Source organism: Dysidea avara, chromosome 1 (assembly GCF_963678975.1).
Source record: "Dysidea avara chromosome 1, odDysAvar1.4, whole genome shotgun sequence".
NCBI classification, from domain to species: Eukaryota; Metazoa; Porifera; class Demospongiae; order Dictyoceratida; family Dysideidae; genus Dysidea; species Dysidea avara.
This window is the reverse complement of record NC_089272.1, coordinates 6,071,413-6,085,461: the sequence shown is the minus strand read 5'-3', so window position 1 is coordinate 6,085,461 and position 14,049 is coordinate 6,071,413. Positions and strand designations below refer to the sequence as shown.

Below are 14,049 nucleotides of genomic sequence, written 5' to 3'. Positions count from 1 at the left end.
ATAAAAAGTATGATAATACTACAAAATGTTTGTCTTCTGTCCCATATCGCCATTTCTGCAAAAAAGAAAAAAAAATTTTAAAGCAAACCCTAAAGCCAGTATGCAACCAGCAGCTTTGGAACTTTATACCTGCAAAGGGGCTATAGCTTCCTCGATAATTTGGCTAGCCATTTCAATTTATCCTTTAAGTACTCAACAATCTACCTACCACCACCAATTCAGATTACTATATAATCACTTTTCTAACCAATCAGCAATCCATAAAGTAGTTATGAAACTATCTACCTGCAAATCCAACTCCTCAACAACACTTTAGAGCGATGATCATGATAAGCACCTCTAAAATTAATTTTTGTGTTCAGCAGTGTTGCTTGTATTGGATATAAAGGTAACCTACACAAGTAAGTATACACTACTGGCATAATTTTTACTGCTATAAATACACTGAAATACAATTTCAGAGTATTAATTCTTAATTTTTTGGAGGGGGAGGGGGGGGGGGGGGGGGGGGGCATGCCCCTAGACCTGTAGTTTAGCAGGCTTTCTCACATGCTTTGCATATTCAACCACCACTTTATTTTTACCATTACCTAGCCCCCCCCAACCACGAGGTGCAAGCTACGCCTATGATATATGTCTGTACCAAAGCCAAATTTTACAGAAAAGGTGCTACCCTGCTCAAAATGCTCAAAATGTTGTGGAACAAAATGTTGCAAAGATGTTAATACTTGACATTAACATCATTGCATGGCTGCCACCTTTGATTTCACAACTTTTTTTGTCCCTATTTTTGGGGTGCTGCACTGTTTTTTTCAGAGCTTGACTATTTTGGTAAAACTGCATTAAATCTTTGAATTCTCAGGTAAATAGTAGGTAGCTATACAGATTTCACTATGGTATACATATTATGCACTTACCAACTTCTGGATTTGCTCTTTCATATCTTTCATACTTTTTTTGGATTTCATCTTTTGTTTTCTATAGTGCAATAAATACACATTACAAGAATTCAATTTTCAAACAGTTTTGCTGGAATAAAACTTAGCAAAAAAAAACAACATGTATATAGTTACTATAGTAATCACTTTTTCACTTATTGTACGATGTGTACATTTTGAGCCATGCATATACATAGTAGTGAAATGGAAGTAAAAGTGATGGAAGGTATAGGACCAGAAATCAGCCTCTAAGAAGCCATAACACTCCCTGGCCAATTGGTTTTAGAGTCATTCTAATCATTCCAACTAAACTGGACCAGTCTGGACAATAAACCACTCCCATATGTCTCCATAAGCTCATGCTGACACCTTTACTGAACAGTTATAGCTATGAATCAATAGTGCATGCATTGCTTGAGAATTTCAGTTATTTTGTGTGAACTACAGTACACAGGTTTTGTTGGAGATATTGTACATTTATTTTACACTTGGACCTGGCCACAGGTTTCGATGGTAATCTGTGGCCACATGTAATGAATAGTTAAGTATATCTAATCCAGAACAGCCAAGCTGTAAAAAAAGAGTGCGGCCCTCAAAAAGGCTATGATGAAAAAAGAAGTGAAATCCAAGGTGGCAGCCAAGAAATGGCTGTGATGGTAGGTTAATGGTAAAAATTTTAATAACGACAATTCAAATGAATTTGGTGCCACTTGGTCTTGGCACAAAATTCACCTGAATTGTCGTGATTAAAATTTTGGGGGCCGCACTCTTTTTTTACAGCTTGGCTGTTTTGGATTAGATTTCACTTCTTTTTGTATCTGTATACCCCAAAGCCGGTCTATGGCCAGCTTTGAGGTTTTTTAACATATCTTTTTTTCTTTATCACAGGAAGAAGAAAAGATGAAACAGATGTTGAATACTTTAAATATTTCTGATTTCATCAGTAAATGTACATTACTTTTATACACGTAATACATATATTTATTACAGAACTCTCCGTGGTGGTTTCTTTGTAATTGAACACTCTACAAGGTAACTTCTCCTAACTGATCTCTCTACAGGGTGAATTGTTTGTAGCTGAACTCTCACACGGTAACTTCTTCTAGTTGACATCTCTACAAGGTCACTAGTTTCTAGCTGAACTCTCTACATGATGGTTTCTTTGTAACTGAACTCCCTACAAGGTGACTTCTTCTAGCTGATCTCTCTACAGGGAGATTTGTTTGTAGCTGAACTCTCTACAGGTGAGTTGTTTGCAGCTGAACTCTCTACATGATGGTTTCTTTGTAGCTGACTCTCTACAAGGTAACTTCTTCTAGCTGATCTCTCTACAGGGCGATTTGTTTGTAGCTGAACTCTCTACATGATGGTTTCTTTGTAGCTGAACTCCCTACAAGATGATTTCTTCTATAGCTGATCTTTCTACAGGATGATTTGTTTGTAGCTGAACTATGTACATGATGGTTTCTTTGTAGCTGAACTCTCTACAAGGTAACTTCTTCTAGCTGATCTCTCTACAGGGTGATTTGTTTGTAGCTGAATTCTGTATAGGTGATTTGCTTGCAGCTGAGCTCTTTACAGAATGGTTTCTTTGTAACTGAACTCTCTACAAGGTGGCTTCTTCTAGCTGATATTTCTACATCGTGGTTTCTTTGTAACTTAACTCTCTACAAGGTGGCTTCTTCTAGCTGATCTTTCTACATGGTGGTTTCTTTGTAACTGAACTCTCTACAAGCTGCCTTCTTCTAGCTGATCTCTCTACAGGGAGATTTGTTTGTAGCTGAACTCTCTACAAGTGATTTGTTTGCAGCTGAACTCTCTACATGATGGCTTCTTTGTAGCTGAACTCTCTACAAAGTAATTTCTTCTAGCTGATCCTTCTACAGGGTGATTTGTTTGTAGCTGAACTCTCTAGTGGTGATTTGTTTTCAGCTGAACTCTCTACAAGGTAACTTCTTCTAGCTGAACTCTCTACAAGGTAACTTCTTCTAGCTGATCTCTCTACAGGGCGATTTGTTTGTGGCTGAACTCTCTACATGGTGGTTTCTTTGTAGCTGAACTCTACAAGGTGATTTCTTCTAGCTGAAATATCTCTTTCCGTAGTTGAACTCCCTACAAGGTAACTTCTTCTAGCTGATCTCTCTACAGGGTGAATTGTTTGTAGCTGAACTCTATACAGGTTACTTGTTTCTAACTGATCTCTTGAATTCTCTTCAGGGTGACGGCTCTATTAGGATGACTGCTCTATTAGGAAGACTGCCCTATTAGGATGACTGCTCTATTAGAGTATCTCGATCTCGCACTTGCTGCACCAAGTAGGATTTCGTGTTATAATTCCGTGGCTTTAAGTCTGATTCTTCTACACCATTGAAGAGCATTTCTAAGATGATTACTCCATCTGTACAGCAATTTTCAAAGCATTACTCCAAGCGGTTTATCTGGTAGGCGTGGCAAGTAGTCGTTTATATTAGCTAATCTCGATTGAGAAATTGCTACACACTGTTGGTTTTTTCGTTGTATCTTCCTGGTTTTTAGCTCGATTTCTTTCAAACCACAAAAGGTTTGAGGTTCAATAGTTAACCTATTCATCCACCGATTTTTAGCTTCTTCCCATACGCGGTTTACCCTGTAGGCATGACAACATATTGGTGTTATGTTTCGTGAATAATCGCTCATAACTCTTTGCCTGTTTATCATATTCCAGCCAAAGTCGGTACCGAGACGCGCCTTCATAGCCCCCTTCTGTGTGCCAAATTTCAAGGCAATCGGATAAGGCGTTCGCGTTTTATAGCACTTTTTGTAAGTGTGCAAAAAGAGAAAGAAAAATAAGAAGAAAAAAAAAACGAAGAAACTAAGCCAATTTTTGAAGTCGCATATCTCGGGAATGCTTGAAGCGATTTCGCTCAAATTTGGAATGTGGAGTACTGAAGTTGACAGCAAAAATCGTCTTGTTTCATCAAGGCAGCACAGAGCTATGGAGGTGTGAAAATAGCGTTTTCTTTCTTCCTGTCAATATACTCACGGGTGTTGCGCGCCGGCTTCTTGGGCCGCACGACACACTACCATGTGTCTTGATGTACCTGGAACACAGCCAAAAAAATAGATTGTTATATTAAGGAGAAATAAAGCTTACTAGAGCATTTTGACATCTTATAAATTATATTAAATTTCATGGTTTGGGTGTCTTGTTGAAAGTTAAAGCTAGATATGATACGGTAAACCACACAGCCAATGCAAACTGGGAAATTTAGAACCTCAAATTTATCAAACAGTGGGTTGGTTAACTGTGCAAGGTCCAAATTTTTGTGAAATTCTAAATATTCCTGTTGTGGTGTATAATTTGTATAAATTTGTACTTGAGGTTCACTCAAAAGAATTCGAACTGTATCTAGCATATCAGCACTTCGAGGTAACATGTGACTGAATTTTGGAAAATCACCCATACAAAGGTGCATGATATTTACTGGGTTGCTAATAAGAGAAGGGCACAGTATTCTAAGAATTTTCTTGTAATTTAAGGTATTGAGAATGGCTTAAAATCATCAACAAGCAGATTTGCACTATATAGTTTGCAATTTGATAATTAAATATTTTAGGTGTCAAATGTGCCCATATGGATGATTTTCCAAAATTCAGTAACACATGTTAATTTTGAAGAATTTAATTGGAAACATAAGAAATCTGCAGAATCTGCAATGTCAGGTCCCTTCGGACTTTTATCAGTAGAAGTTCCAGCTGGAACTATCATTGAAGCTAACAATGAGAAGTTAAAAGCTATAACAAACCAGTCTGCACCTAAAAATAAAGGGCCTTATATCAAGGTGCACCACAGTGTAAAGCTAAAATAGCAAAGTACGCTTTGGAGCATGTATGGTAATTGTGTTGTTGCAAGGAGATATAGTGGTGAACTAAAAGAAGAGCACTGCTCAAAGTTTGGTGAAAGTGTACAAACCAAATGGATGAAGAAAAGAAAGCTGGGTGACTCTGATCCTAGTGTTGAAGTGCTACAATCTGCAAAGAGAGGTTGTCCTTGTTAATTGGTGAAACAATGAATAACCACGTCAAGCTTATATAAGGTCTATACGTTATTCTGGTGGGTCTATAACTACTCTCAACATTATGGCTGTTGGAAGGGCTGCTGTCCATAAATTTGATGCCCGTTTGTTGGTAGAAAATGATGGTCCTGTCCCTTACGCCAAACTGAGCTAAATCTCTTCTTTAACACATGAATTTTGTGAAGAGGAAAGGTTGCTCTACTGCTAAACCAATGGTGCACAACTGACAGAATCAAGGTTGATTTCCTGAATGAAAAACTGGTGGTGGTTAAAATGTAAGATATTCCTGAAGAAGTAATACTTAATTGGGACCAAACACCAGTAAATATTTTCCTGGTGTGCTCAAAAAGGAGTAAAACAAATTGGCTGAATGACACGTGGCAGATAACTACAGTAGTTTGTGGCACACTATAAGTGGCAATTTTCTCCCTTTGCAATTGATTTATGCTGGCAAAACTACTGCTTGCTTGTTAAGTGTGAAATTCCCGAAGGACTGGCTCATTAGTTTACACCCAATCATTGGTCTAACAAGGAGAAAACCAAAGAATACCTACAATCAATCATAATCCATTATATCAGAGCAAAGCATGTGAGTTGGGGATTGGTGACACCTTTCCAGCTTTACTGATCTTCAACGTTAAAGGACAAATAACTAATGTTGTTTTCAGGCTGCTAAGGGACAATGACTTATATGTCATCAGCATTCCTGCCAACTGCACAGGAAAGTTACAACCAATGGATTTAAGTGTCATTAAAGCATTCAAGAATTCAATGAAGCTGCAGTTTAAGCTCAATGATGTACAAAAATTGTATTACCGATGGAATCCCACCAGCAGTTGACCTACACATGTCAATCATGAAACCTCTTGGAGTGCAATGGATAAAAAATGATTATGACTACATCAAAAGAAAAAGTAGTATAATAACAAATGGTTTTCAGCTGCTGGAATTACAGCTGCATTGAATGAAGATATTTAAACTTTCAATTAAACATTCATCATTATCATTATAATAATCATGTACATTGTGATCCACATAACTAATAATCATTGTTAATTATTACGCATAATATTATTGAAGCTATATTAGTTAGTGCTTTAAGGGAAAACTAGCGAATCGTACTTCATGAGACAATTTATCAAGTGTGATCTCATTAGAGACTCCATAAAACAGATTTTACTTTGATCTATTCTTCTAGTCAGCAAAACAGTAAATACAATGGCAAACAAGCCACAGTGATCACTACCTTGTTGCTTCTATACTTTCTGCAATTTGATTTGGGATTTACCAAACAATTCAAGGATTACTTTGGTAGTGTCAGTGTTTACATCATCAAATAAAAAAACATAGATATCAATGTAGCCAGGTATGGACAAAGTAGTGCTTGCTGTTATCCAGTGATTATGTATTCATTGAATGAATAATTTAAAGTTCATTCTCAACCGGTTTTCAACCAGTTTTCCAGTATGTTGGTACAAAGTCAACTGCAACCCTTTTATTCCAATCTGATTTTTAATTGTGACTTGAACATGATTGATGTGCCTATCATTGAGCTGTTTACCATAATTAATCGCAACCTTATTAAATGAGAGTTTCCAAATCGTACCCATATATTTTGAGGTTCCACATTGGCATAACTGAGCTCAGTAGCAATATAGCATGAAGAAGTTGGTTGTAAGCATGCCACAGATTCATGTTGCTTTGGCTCCTTGGTGAGAATGTGATTCTTCTTTGACAATGGTTAAAGTATCCCTGGTGTTAACATTTGTTTTTAAACTACACGGAGCAACTGGAGAACAGGCACCACCCATCATTTTAACCAAGCCACCACCTTATTGTAAGTCAGTACTATCTCTACCTTCAGTAGCATCCTCAGTGGGTTCCTCGTGATCAGTTGAACACTTGACATGGTAGCTTTCGCTGTTTTGTTTCTGCTTGTCAACAGTGTTGGGCAAGTTACTTTTTAAAAGTAACTAGTTACATATTACATATTACTTGCAGCTGAAATATTAGTTACAGTTACATATTACCCATAAAATAAAGTAACTGTAATAATATTACATATTATATTACTCCGTGTCCATAGCCTTAAGCTGTCACGTGTGAAACTACCACCTTATCATGTGACACGATTACGTTGTTGGACAATGTGCAAGTCTTGATATAAGTAAGAAGCTGGTGAATAAGCCTCATTTAGTAGGCTTCATTACTTCGTTGTGGCTAGGCGTTACTCAGTGGGTTACTAATGAGATTAGTAACTTTGTTAATTTTAGTAATAATATTACATAATATTAGATTCATTACAGTAACTATATTACTTAGGTAACGCGTTACATTTGCAAGTAAAGTAACTTGAGCTATATTACCTGTTTTTATAGTGTATTTCGTTATATTACTTTGTTATCACAAAAGTAATAATATTACGTAACGCGTTACATAAGTAATAATATTACATAACGTGTTACTCCCAACACTGCTTGTCAAGTACTTTTAAGTTATTGATTTCTTCTCTGCTACCCTTAAACTCCTTATCTTTTCTTTAATCTTCAAATAATCAGGCTGGTCTTCATTCTTCTTTATGCAATGAAACCATAATAAGGCATTAATTTTCCCTATTAACACTTTCCTTGAGTAGCATACTGTATTTATATGCTGCAAGCTTATTTAAGCGCTTATGCTCAGTAGATACCTGTAATTTCACAATAAGTTCAATACCACACTTATTAACGCAATCTTGGTTGATTAATAATGATTGAGCACCAATACACACATCTTAACAATCTATCTACTTGATCACAATAACACACCCCTTGGTCTATATAGCTGTATTCATAGTGCTACACACACACCCTGCTAACATGTTTCTGTCTCCATGCTACACATGTTTGTAGTAGCTTTCTTTGCAGGTTCCTAATGGGATAGTCAGAAGGCTAACTCAAGATATTCTAATACAGTAGTCACCAAGGACAGAATGAACAAAGTTGTGAAGTCAAAGATGGCAGCCATGAAATGACTGCAATGAGGGTGGTAAGAATAATGGCTTTGTGGATTATTAAAAGTATTATTATTTATATCATTGCAGTCATTTCATGGCCGCCACTTTGATTTACGACTCTTTTCACCCAGGATTTTTGAAGGCTGGTTCTATTACAGTATCTTGATATTTCATGCAAAACATGATAAATTGCAGTTGCTCAATTTTTACAAATCAAATCCTGCACTGTTTATGCTAGAATATGATTTCCATCCCGTTATCACAAGTTTTACCAACATAGCACTTATTACAATAATCATGATGAAGGCAATTGTCATGAGTAGGTCTTAATAGTAGCATACTTACCCGCCGAGCCGTACCAAAATGGCTATGGAATACTAGAAAAGTAGAACACACCTTTTCCAAGGATTTCTAATAGAACATATCTAGAACAATCTATATTTTCTATTGGAAATTATGAACTTTAACTATCGAGTAAATTTTAGCTAGAATTTTTATTTAACCCTTAAACCCGCATAATCCAGAAAACTGCATTCAAAGTAAATAAATATGCACGCCTTGCACAAAGCGCTGTAACTTTTGAAGTATTTATCGTATGGCTGTGAAATTTATGTCATTCTACTTGCAATGTAACAAGGATTAAAATGATACCTAGGGTTTACCCTATTGCTAAATTAATGGTGATGCCAAAACTAGCTGTGGAAATAACTCTTCTGTAAGGAACACTCAAACCCTTTACATACCTTTACAGGATGATCGCTAACTCGATGGTAGTTGCTCCTATCACCTTGCAACAACTTAGAATCGATTCGTTGTGAAATTTTCTATCAGGCTATATATTACTCACGTGAGTAAACCCTCAATCGAAATTAAACATGTGGCAAGAATTGTTAAACACAGAGACTTGTCACTGTTCATCGCTTCATAACAAATAAGCCACTGTAGTTACAGTGTTCATTTAACCTTCTCCAAGTAGCCCATTGAACAAACTTTTAATCTATGTGCATTTGTAGGCTGTAAGAATGAAGCTACCCCACCTAAAGTTGTCATGCGTGCCCATATTGTGTAATCACACATTTCCGAAAAGTGCTCTGCTGGTTTAAGGGTTATACCAACGTTGTAAGTGGGCCGGGTCATCCGAATTATCCAGGTCAATTGGGTCACATTTTGTCCGGGTCAAGTGGGTCCTATCCACTTCACTGAATATCTGGGTCTGACCTGGATGAGATCACGTGTGACGATAAGTTAACAAGGTCGATTGTATTGGTGGAAATCAGTTGTAAACACTCGAGAAACTTATGCGGAGCCACACCCACCATTCAAGAATATGTCTTGCTGTCTGTGCGGGGCATGTAGAGCCACGCCCACTTATCGGAATTGTATTAGCTGTGCTCTGTGGGCATGCACAGCATCAACAAATCTGTGTTGCTACTTGGAATGTAAACTTACATGGAGCCACACCCACTCGATAATATGTACATGGAGCTACACCTACTTGAGAATATGTAGCTACCCACTTCTTGCAGACAATCCTTTCTATTAGTGGTGTGTGATATAGGGTATTTTCCTATCACGATTATTGCACAAATATATCACGATACGATATATATCACGATATACAACAACTCATCACTCATCTAGTGTATTTACACTGGTAGCAGTGATGTACTAGAAGTACAATACAACATGGTACATGACTAACATACAACATTGCAAGCTCTTTTATCAAAAAAAAGTACAGTGTACAATGACATCTTGGGTACATTTTTCTCTAATTATAGTTAAAATCTATACCTAGGCTTATATCACGATATAAAGATTCTATATCATATTACGATATAAAAATTTTTATTACGATCACATATTGCACATCACTACTTTCTATAGTGTAAAAAATGTAGGGCTGACTAGTAGAACTTGTGGACTTTTAATCTAGTCTTGGGGCATGCCTCTATTTTAATTAAACCGGTCATATGTGGGTCAGATCCGGGTCCAATCAGGATTACTATTCGAGTCAGTGGGTCAAACGGGTCAACAGTACTGACGCACTTACAATGCTGGGTTATACAGTAGAAATTAAATATTAACAGCTATGATAGAGGTGGCTCAGTGGTTTAGGATTTGGGTGTTCAGTATGGGGTCCCTGGTTTGAACCATGGTAATTTTTCAACATTTTGATGCACCTTTTTACCCCATGGTGACTATTTTATTAGAGATTTCAACCCCACTATTTAAAGTTGTTACACTATCCTATTGCAGTGATGCTACCAACATTTCTTAAGTAGTAAGAATACAGTATAATGGCACACAGGGGTTGTGGAGAAGGGAGAGGGATAGGGCAAGGGGGCTTAGCCCTCTAATATTATCTGTGCTATGATGGAGAGTCTAGTTCAATAGCATAAATAATTCAATCAATAATTCGAGATACTCTAATAGAGTAGTCACAGTATTTTTAGAGGAGCAGTGAAGCAAGCTACGTATGTAGTTATAAGTAAGGAGATTTAGTCTAGTTGGTAGAGGGCAATGATTTCCAGTAGATAGTGACCTTTTGTTTGTTTGGGCTTCAACCTACAGCAAGGCCATGGCATCACCCAGCCCCCCCCCTTAAAAAAAGATGTCTCCTCTGCCCTTGGTGACACAACTTTATTCACTGCAGTGCATTGCTACCATATGTACTGCTGGTAAAACTGGTATAAAAGCGATCCATTAAGTACTGTGCAAGGAATCAAAGACCAAAGGGTTGCAGCATATAGCTCCCATACCTCTGTAGCATTAAGATGATTAAAACATGAACTATGCTATAGTGTAACTGTCATGTTATAATTAATCTTAACATTAATTTCATGGATGGAGTAGCTGTTTGAATGTGTCGGTTTTCAACAATGTGTCCAAATACTGTGTGTATGTGTACGATAATATGTGAGTATGACACATAGCTTTGTAAGGTGTGAATGATATTCACCTGATCAAGTGATGATGTGTCTTGCATTATCTGATAAAGGTAGTTCACCATGTTAGACCTTTCGTATTCTATTGCTAGATCCAGTGGTGTTCTACCACTCTAGATAGAACAATCAGTGTAATACAATATCAAGTTCACTTTGTACATGTTTATTATCACACAGCTAACATACATACATGATATACAAATATGTGCACACAAGGCAACAATCATCCTTAATTAAATTATAGTAACAGCTGCTTCTTAAGAAGGCTCAATCCCTTCCATGTTATCCATCCAATAATGGATACATATTCACATGTGACACGTTCACACCTCAGATCAAAGGAGCCACCAGGGCTACATTTCATCTGTATCCCAGCTAGCCAGGCTACATACAAAAAGTAGACTGGGCTACAACTGGGCAGCGCTATCAAGAGACACACGGTAGTGTGTTGTGCATCCCAAGAAGCCGGCGCGCCACACCATGAGTATATTTACAGGAAGAAAAAAAACACAATTTTCACGCCTTTGTAGCTCCATGATCCTTTATCCGATTGGAACTAGTGTCACTACAGAGGTTCCCACCAGGTAGGCCATGCCAGATACTAAATTTGAAGGAAATCTCCCGAGCCGTGTCTGAGATATGAGTGACCAAAGTTTCATTTAATTCCTTCGTTTTTTTCTTCGCTGTAGGGGGGCCACAGGGCTTTGATTTCTTTTTGCACACTTTGCAAAAATTGCCATAAAACAGAAACTTGTAACTCCATTGTGTCAATATTTAGTACAAGTAAAGAGCGTATAAAGGTACATTAACGTACCAAGTTTGCTATGAATCTGATAAATATCCAAGGAGTTATGAGCATTTATTAATGTAAAAAAAGATGAAACTTTTGTCACAGCTACAGGGTAAACCGAGTAGAGGAATAACTTAAAAATTCATGTGTAGATAGGCTGATCATTGTAGAAGTGCCTTTTGGTGGTTAGAATAGCAACAGGCTTACAGCTACAAACTTTAAGTTATAAAGCAAAAACCAAGCGAGTGTAAAATCATGGGATTGAGATACTCTAATAGAGCAGTCACTGGGAGGGGGGAGGGAAAGGTACATAAAAAAATCGAAAAAAATGAACTCATCATGACCAGAGTTCGAACCAAGGACCTCCATACCTAACGCCTACATCCTTAACCACTGAACCACTGCTATCTCCGCTGATCACTTCACTTAATTTCTACCTTATAAATGAAAATTCTAGCTTAATAAGTAAAACTCTCTACAAGGTAACTTCTTCTAGCTGATCTCTTTACAGGGTGAATTGTTTGTAACTGAACGACCTACAAGGTAACTTCTTCTAACTGATCTCTCTACAGGGTGATTTGTCTGTAGCTGAACTCTCTACAAGGAAACCTCTTTTAACTGAGCTCTGTACAGGGTGAATTGTTTGTAGCTGAACTATCTACAAGGTAACTTCTTCTAGCTGATCTCTCTACAGGATGATTTGTTTGTAGCTGAACTATCTACAAGGTAATTTCTTCTAGCTGATCTTTCTACAGGGTGATTTGTTTGTAGCAGAACTCTCTACAAGGAAACTTCTTCTAGCTGATCTCTCTACAGGGAGATTTGTTTGTAGCTGAACTCTCTATACATGATTTGTTTGCAGCTGAATTCTCTACATGATGGTTTCTTTGTAGCCGAACTCTCTACAAGGTAACTTCTTCTAGCTGATCTCTTTACAGGGTGAATTGTTTGTAGCTGAACGATCTACAAGGTAACTTCTTCTTACTTATCTCTCTACAGGGTGATTTGTTTGTAGCTGAACTTTCTACAAGGAAACCTCTTTTAACTGAGCTCTGTACAGGGTGAATTGTTTGTAGCTGAACTATCTACAAGGTAACTTCTTCTAGCTGATCTCTCTACAGGATGATTTGTTTGTAGCTGAACTATCTACAAGGTAACTTCTTCTAGCTGATCTCTCTACAGGGTGATTTGTTTGTAGCTGAATTCTGTATAGGTGATTTGTTTGCAGCTGAGCTCTTTACAGAATGGTTTCTTTGTAGCTGAACTCTCTACAAGGTAACTTCTTCTAGCTGATGTATCTACAGGGTCACTAGTTTCTAGCTGAATTCTCTACATTGTGGTTTCTTTGTAACTGAACTATCTACAAGGTGACATCTTCTAGCTGATCTTTCAACAGGGTGATTTGTTTGTAACTGAACTGTCTACAAGAAAACTTCTTCTAACTGATGTCTGAACAGGGTGAATTGTTTGTAGCTGAACTCTCTACAGGGTGATTTGTTTGTAGCTGATCTCTATACAGGTTACTTATTTCTAACTGATCTCTTGAATTCTGTTCAGGGTGACTGCTCTATTAGGATGACTGCTCTATTAGAGTATCTATTAGGATGACTGCTCTATTAGAGTATCTCGATCTCGCACTTGCTACACCAAGTTGGATTTCGTGTTATAACTCCATGGCTTTAAGTCTGATTCTTCTATACCATTGAAGAGCCTTTCTAAGATGATAACTCCATCTGTACAGCGATTTTCAAAGCATTACCCCAAGTGGTTTATCTGGTAGGCGTGGCAAGCATAATAATAATAATAATAATAATAATAATAAAAAAAAATTAGCTAATCTCGATTGCGTAATTGTTACACACTGTTGATTTTTTTGCTGTATCTTCCTGGTTTTTAGCTCGATTTCTTTCAAACCACAAAAGGTTTGAGGTTCAATAGTTAACCTATTCACCCACCGATTTTCAGCTTCTTCCCATACGCGGTTTACCCTGTAGGCGTGACAACATATTGGTGTTATTTTTCGTGCATAATCGCTCATAACTCTTTGCCTGTTTATGGTATTCCAGCCAAAGTTGGTACAGAGATGCGCCTTTATACCCCCCTTCTGTGTGCCAAATTTCAAGGCGATCGGATAACGCGTTCGCGTTTTATAGCAGTTTTTGTAAGTGTGCGAAAAGAGGAAGAAAAATAAGAAAAAAACGAAGGAACTAAGCCAATTTTTGAAGTCGCATATCTCAGGAATGCCTGAAGCGATTTCGCTCAAATTTGGAATGTGGAGTGCTGAAGGTGGAGGGAATGTACACAGCAAAATTTGTCTTGTTTC

The 14,049-nt window shown here is 37.4% G+C and overlaps 2 protein-coding genes across 12 annotated transcripts in view; both read right to left on the bottom strand.

The window, feature by feature from the left end:
• The window catches only part of LOC136241556 (uncharacterized), an 81,787-nt gene extending 70,735 nt beyond the window's left edge, over nt 1-11,052 (bottom strand). The window contains exons 1-2 of the mRNA XM_066032787.1: nt 10,951-11,052; nt 918-978 (exon numbers count right to left, since the gene is read on the bottom strand). The gene's annotated coding sequence lies outside the window, so the exon portion shown is untranslated. The remainder of the gene's footprint in view (nt 1-917; nt 979-10,950) is intronic.
• The window catches only part of LOC136254412 (N-alpha-acetyltransferase 50-like), an 854,489-nt gene that overhangs the window by 608,934 nt on the left and 231,506 nt on the right, over nt 1-14,049 (bottom strand). The window lies entirely within an intron of this gene.